The sequence below is a fragment of the Porites lutea genome, chromosome 2 (assembly GCF_958299795.1).
Source record: "Porites lutea chromosome 2, jaPorLute2.1, whole genome shotgun sequence".
Taxonomy (NCBI): Eukaryota; Metazoa; Cnidaria; class Anthozoa; order Scleractinia; family Poritidae; genus Porites; species Porites lutea.
This window is the reverse complement of record NC_133202.1, coordinates 20891642-20899141: the sequence shown is the minus strand read 5'-3', so window position 1 is coordinate 20899141 and position 7500 is coordinate 20891642.

Here is a 7500-nt window from a genome sequence, read left to right as displayed (position 1 = left end):
CTCATGATTATTTATTTATTATTTTGTCAAATTACTTTAGGCTTTTGAGCAAATCAACAGAAAGGATAGACGCAAACTAAAAAAGTAAAGAGGTGAGTATTGTATCAAACTGAAGTTTATGGCATATTATCACACGTAAACAGGATACCAAACGTGGCCACTTAGGAACTATTTTTGTAGTTTTTATCCGTTTGAGCTTAAAGTTTGCAGGATGGCAGAACTTTGTATTCCAAACAATCGTATGTCTTTTTTTTGTTTTTCGGTTTTAACGGTTTTTGGTGGGGGAAATGACGTCACAAGATTGACATCAAAGTTTAAATTTTAACTAATGGTTGTAAGAAATAGGTAATTTTGAAAGAGGGTGACGAGGTAGAAACAAATGCCAACTGACCTATAAACAAAATGAAAAACAATGTTACAAACATTCTTTGTAGTTCTGTTGTGTTGTTGTTTTATTGCAGGTCTTGAAAGCTCCCTAGATTTATTAAATAATCGAAATTAACAGACCGCAACACAGACAACGAGCGAGGACAACAGTTTTTCTGGTCCACTTTCTACAAATGAGCAAAGGAAAACAACAAGTCTGTTACCTGAAGACTAGCAGTAGCTTTTGTAATATTGTAGCTTTTGTAATATAAAAATTCCTTTGAACAGCAATGCGATATATTACTTCTAATACCTCAAAGCTGTCGATTGAGGTTTCTTTCGCAGCGAGCCTTAGCTTGCGTACGCTGTTGTTCGCACATTTTATCTTGTTTTGTATTTTTTAGTTTGTCGAGCGTTTTTAACATGAGCCTCTGGCTCGGAAGATTGTGCAAACACTTCCCACGTCTTCGACATTAAATAAATCATTCCATTCCATTCCATTCAGAGAAGTCATTCCCGGCTAAACTTTTAAATGAAACCTGCCGAGTTTTTTCTTAAACTATTATATTTAAACAATTATATTTCGACTTGCACCCATTTGTTGGTAAATCAAAAGGCACCTTTTTCGAGGTCAACAACCTGCAGAGGGATTCAACTCTACGATACCCTCACATTCGTTCCGCAAATCCTGACCAGATATGCACAACCATCTTAATTTTCTGAATTTCCGTGGCACATAATATATAGATTTAGCCAAGGCTAAAAGCAAAGCTCTGCTTTATAATACGTCTAAACACAAAAACATTAAATTGTGTAATGCTAAATGGGGACAACAATAGAAATGGCTTCAAGACTACTAGATCTAATTAGCAAAAAAACCAAATTGCACATACAGCACACTTTTTCTTCTAATTAGCAAAAAAACAAATTTGCACGTGCCGCACGTTTTTTTGTCTTTCCATTGCCGTTGTTTTGCATGACTAACCTTCCTGGTTACACATCATTTTTATGGAGGAATTGTCGTATGTGCTTACCCAATATTTTGTTTCCTGTTTTCCTTTTCCCCTTTATTCTTCACTGCCGCTCATTTTCATTCTGCTGGCCGCTAGCATTTCTCATTTTCTCACCACCGCTTTGAATTTCTATGTTTTCCTTCCTGCGAAATTCGCCTCCTTTGTTTTAAATAACTTGCTCTTCCTCTTTCTCTGTTATTACGTTAGTGTAAACACAAAAAAAACGCCGAAAAAGACAGGACTTTGTTGTTGTTTTTTATTCCTAAAAGTCTGGGCGGCCATGTGATTTCCTTAACTAAAGCCTTGAGTTGCATTTGGGTTGCCATACCTGTTGATTGAGTTATTTAACATTGGTATCCCTTTGGTGCGAACGGACGGTCGCTCGCTCGCTCGGTGTACAGTCACGTGATTAACAAATTTTCTCACATGGGTAGATTACTACATTTCCTTAGCTATGGGGTTCCGCCCAAGCGCGGCGCTTCGCGCCGCACGTGGAACTCCGCTAAAAATAAACATATCTGCCGAGAAGAAAATAGAGTTGCTGGAAAAGGCTTTGAATGACAATAGGAACGAAGCAGAGAGATCTCGTGTCATATGTGATGCCTTAAATGATCTTGATTCTGTAAAGGGTATAATCAGCTTAAAAGAAGAACAAAGACTCAAACTCCAAATAGAGCTAACTGGAATATGTAATTTGAAAGATGAGGATGACCCGGAGCTAACGATTGGAGATATATACTTTGATAATTTAGCAACAGATGTTGAAAGGTAATGTCCATTGCTAACAGAAATTGCAAAAATTCTTGTGACTGGAAAGCGCGATAGAGACAAATACTGGAAAAAAGGCACCAGAGTTTAAATTCAAGTCAGCGAATTTTCCCGACAAGCTTGACAGCTGACGTCTCACCTCTGAAATCGCCGAGGGCGACTGGGAAGGTTGCCTGCCTGCCACAATTCTCGGGTATTTTGAATAATCCGCAGCCAGGCTTACGGGAGTTTCTAATTGGCTGAGAAGCAATAAAACGCTAATCAATATCTTCCAAGGGAAAGTTAGTGCGTTCATGTGGAAATGAATCAAATTTAGCAAGCTATAAACAGCTTCCACTCCACTCCACAGGAAAATTTCTGCTTGAAAGAAATCCTCGCTTCGCATCGCGGCTTCGCCGCCAAAACAGTTTCCCGGGCACAAGAATCCCGCCAGCTACGCAGGCTAGTAATTGACACCATGTGACCGCTTAATACAGGTCGAGACAATAGACAAATGCCCGTTGGGACTTCGCAAATGGTTAATAGAGGTCAAAATTATAGTACATCAACAGAAGTAATTTTTGGGACTTTGAAAAGTGACCGCTTAATACGGTGCCTCTTAATACAGGTTCGACTGTATTTTAAAATTACATTATACGGTTTATTACCAGTTAGTTGTCACCTGCCACCCGTCAGCCGCCACCGGCGGAAAAGTCCTGCCCCCTTCATATTGTCGTGGTTTTAAAATTCCTAAGTAACTGACCTTCATAAAATGGGTTTTCTCGAATTCAAGAAAATGTGCTAAAAGTGAATAGCTGGAATATTTGGCTACGAATGATGAAAAAGGTGACATTAGTCCAACTTAACAAAGAGTCCTTTTGATTGAAATATTTAACAATTCCCCATTTTAAAGATTTCCCGTTTTATGGACTCCCGCTTTAAAAGATTCCATGTTCTCCGTTCCCCATTCCCATTCCCGCATTCTCCAAGCGTGTTTATTTTTTCATTTTCAGTCAATTTTCAGTGTCTATGTCTGGCTTCTCGCTCACAATGAGCTTCTGCGTGTCTCGCGTCTCTGTCTGTCCTCATTCGCTTAACAAACGATAAAAAGAGGAACAAGAAAAACAGAAATATAAAAGAAATTAAAAAGAAATTTGTAAAAAAAAAAATTAACATAAAAAATGAACCCTTGGTATAAAAATAGACCCTTGATACCTTGATTAAAAGCATTGCATTAGCACTGGTTACTTGACAAGGGACTGTTTCATGACAGACAGGTTTCGAGTTTTGGGTGCTTCGTTTTCGAGATGTGGGTGCTTCGTTTTCGAGTTTGGGTGCTTCGTTTTCGAGTTATGGGTGCTTCATGCTTCGGTCTTCGTTTTGGAAACTACCCAATAGCCCCAGTGTTAAATTCTTGTCTGTCAATCACTGCCCATATAAATTGTTCTCTCCTCAATCATCTCATAGAAGCGTTGAATTGAATACTATGGTTATGTTGCTGATATATCGAGAAAGCGCAGTTCCGCAAGCTCATTCTATAAAGAGGTTCAATGCTTTACCCTGCCTACTACTTTCTGAAAAACCGTGCTACAGTTTGACCACAAATGACTCCAATTTCACCATCGAACGTCACCTCCATCTATTAGCGCATTCTTCGCTCTTTTGGTGCGTATCCTCTTATTTTGTTGTGTTTTAGTTTTTCTAGCTCGGATTATATAAATAAAGTTAGAACTTACGCTAGCGTATTGATGATCAATGATTCATTGAAACCAGAGATAAAGATAAAACATGAATATCTTTGGACGCTTTCACGTGAGAACACTAATTTCTGATTGGACGATACTACCAAAGAGAGAAAAAGTAAGAAAACACGTGTTTCCAGCATTGGGGGAAGTATAAAGTGCAGCGAGAGAACGTGCGCAAGAGGGGTGAAGCTCCAAGATGCGGAGAAAAAAGAACAGCTTGCGCGATCTCTAATAAATTTTCATTTCGGCTTCATCCAGACGAAGCGAAATAATTGTTACTTGCTGTGGTTCTAAGAATAGCAGCAAATTATTGTTTTCACGGTGCCAGCTTATTGACAGCTGTCACGGAGACTCAAGTATAAAAGGGCAGGATTCTACTGAGGTGATCATTCTAAGCTGATATCGCTGCCTGAGTTTCGTTTGTCAATGCTTTTTATGCTTTTCTCGATTTTTATCGCCGTGATCTTTTTAATTCGAAGCTCGGCAGTCACATTTCTCTTCGGTGCTTTATACCGAACATGGATCCTACAATCCAAGCCGAACTCGAACGGCAACAATGCTGGAAAAACTCTCGTCCATCATGGACAACAAGTTGGAATCTATGAGAGACAGCTGGAGGAGTCTTCAAACACGCAAATGAGCGAACTAAAAAAAATACGCCTCACTGAACCTCGCATTTTTAAGAAGAAGGGACACGAACAACAGTATAAGCATAACAAAAAAGTGAAGTCTGTGGTGAACGAGGCCAAGGACGCCGTCGTGGCGGGAAAGAACGAGGCATGCATTTCCAAGCTTAACGAAGGTATTGAACTTATCGATCAGCACCAAAAGCTCATTCTCATAGCAGACAAATCTGACTACGGCTGGAAAACTGTTGGGGAATACCTTGATAACGAGCTCGCCGATGATGATCAGGACGCCAAGAAAATGAAGAAAGCAGAAAAAGAAGCTCAACGGAAAATAGCCGAATCTCGTGCCGCCAAAGCCGCGAAGGCTCGCCCCTGGATCAGGAATCCTAGATCACCGGGAAACACAATTGCAAACTCATCACCATCACCCAGCCCTTTCTCTCTATCCGCAGCAAACTATTCTCCCCGTTTTGCTTCTTCCACGGGAGGTCCAAGAGCCATAGGCTCATTTCCATTTTCAAGTGGGACGGCTCCAAAACGCGGCACATGCTTCAGTTGCGGTAAACCAGGTTATTGGCGTAATGAATGTCCTCTGTTAGCGGTTGCCCGAGTACAACAAGAAGGAAAGAAGCTAAGTGATAATTTTGTATGATTTATATGATGTAGAACCCGTGTCAGGGAATTCCGAATTTTCAGAGTTTTTCGATGATCCCATAGATTCATGTATTTTTACAACACCTGCGAAGGGAGTTTTTTTTCCGAGCTGGAATGTCGTAAAGAAAGTGTTCGCCGGAAGTTAATACCTCATTTTTCAGCATGGGAAGAAATAGGGTCCCCTAGCTCGGTATTGAGTGTTATTACAGAGGGTGACAAACTACCACTGCTTACTATTCCTGAGTCATGCATTTTGGCGGATAACAAATCCGCCATAGATAATGCTTGTTTTGTCACCAAGGCTCTAGAGGATCTCATGGCTTCCAATTGTATTTCAATTGTCCATAGTCCACCGTGGGTAGTGAACCCTTTAACTGTGTCCGTACGGGCCGAGGGTAAGAAACGCCTTGTGCTCGACTTACGACACATAAATCCTCAACTTTTCAAGTACAAATTCAAATGCGAAAACATCAGTAATGCTCAGCAACTGTTAGGGGAAGAATACTACCTGTATACATTCGACAGCAAAAGTGCTTATTATCATGTTGAACCTATCGGGGCAAACCAACTTATTTTGTTTTTAATGTACTACCATTTGGCATGTCTACCGCACCTTACATATTCACCAAGGTGTTGAAACCCATGATTAATTATTGGAGAAGCGCAGGCAAGCGAATTTGCATGTTTTTGGATGACGGCCTAGGTGGCAATTCTTGTAAGGAGTCTGCCTCCACGGATGCCGTAGCAGTAAGACCAGATCTCGCCAAATTAGGCTTCCTTCTTAGTGTAGACAAGTGTGCTTGGGACCCATCCCTTATTCAGACTTGGTTAGGCCATATTCTTAATACGTCTGAAATCGCTTGTATGTAACCGACACCAGTGTGTCCAATCTCAGGGAATCCATTTCATCTGTTCTCGCAAACCCCCACAAGGTTACTGCCACACGCTTAGCCAAAGTTACGGGTCGCATAATATCTATGCACAAAGCAATTGGCTCCGCTGTGCATTTGTACACTAGGCAAATGTACCTTGCCATAGAAATTAGGGTCTCTTGGTATTCTTTCATTTACTGCTCCCCAAGGGTGATAAATGAGCTACAGTTTTGGCACAATAACGTGAGTCAGCTGAATGGTAGAGACCTTTTTGACAAAGCCCAAGTCTTTGATTCTGTTGTTTATTCAGACCTTTCCCAACTTGGGTATGGAGGTTATGTCATTTCCAACAAGCAAAGTTTAGTATGCCAGGGACAGTGGTCAGTGGATGAAAAAAGAAATATTTCCACCTGGCGAGAGCTCAGAGCTGTTTGTTATATGTTATCGTCCGCTGGACACATCTTCACAGGACACAAAGTACAATGGTACACTGATAATCAAAATGTGACGCGCATAATCGATAGAGGCAGTACTAAACCTGACCTCCAAACATTGGCTGAAGAAATTGTAAATTTGCGCAACAATCACAGGGCTTCAGTCATCCCAGTCTGGGTCCCACGGGATAACAACCAACTCGCTGATTATCTCAGCAAATTCACCGATGTCGATGACTGGGGCGTACATTCAAATATCTTTCAGTGGCTTAACACCTTATGGGGTCCTTTCACATGGTACAACACTAAATGCATTAGGTTCAATTTCCACTTCTGGAACCCAGGGTCTGAAGGCGTTGATGCCTTTATTCAATATTGGCAGGGAGAACACAATCGGGTGGTACCCCCTCCGAGCCAAATAATCAGGCCATAGCATCACTTTGAGCTGTGCAAAGCTAAGGGAGTACTCATAATACCCCTTTGGAAAGGGGCTTCGTTCTGGCCCTGCATTTGCCCAGATGGCACCCATCTTTTTAAGTGTGTGATTGACTGGGTTAGAGTACCCCAATTCCATTTAGCTGCTACGACTAAGGGCAGGTCTTACAATTCTTTGTTTTATGGTGGAAAGCTGGAGTTTAAACTTATAGCATTGTATGTTAATTGTTAGTCTGTGCGCAAAGGTAACAGTGATAGGGGGTCTTGTTTGTCAGCGAAAGGTTTGTGTGAACACTGTAACAAAGGTTAAGCTAGTGTTGATATATACATAGTGTTTCCGAGGGTACTTGTACAGCAATAAGCCCACAGGTGGCTCTTCCTTGCTCACAGGTGGCTTTCTCTTACCCACAGGTGGCATTTTCTTGCCCACAGGTGGCAATTAAAGAATATACGACTTTATGGTACCCCTCTTCATAGGAAAGGTACCACTTGTTAACGGGTAGCATTGAAGTTTGGAGTCCATGGATGACATCACACCAAGTCGAGAGATGATACATTATATTTTAATATGCTTTAAGCTATCAGTAGCGTTATCTTAACATCAT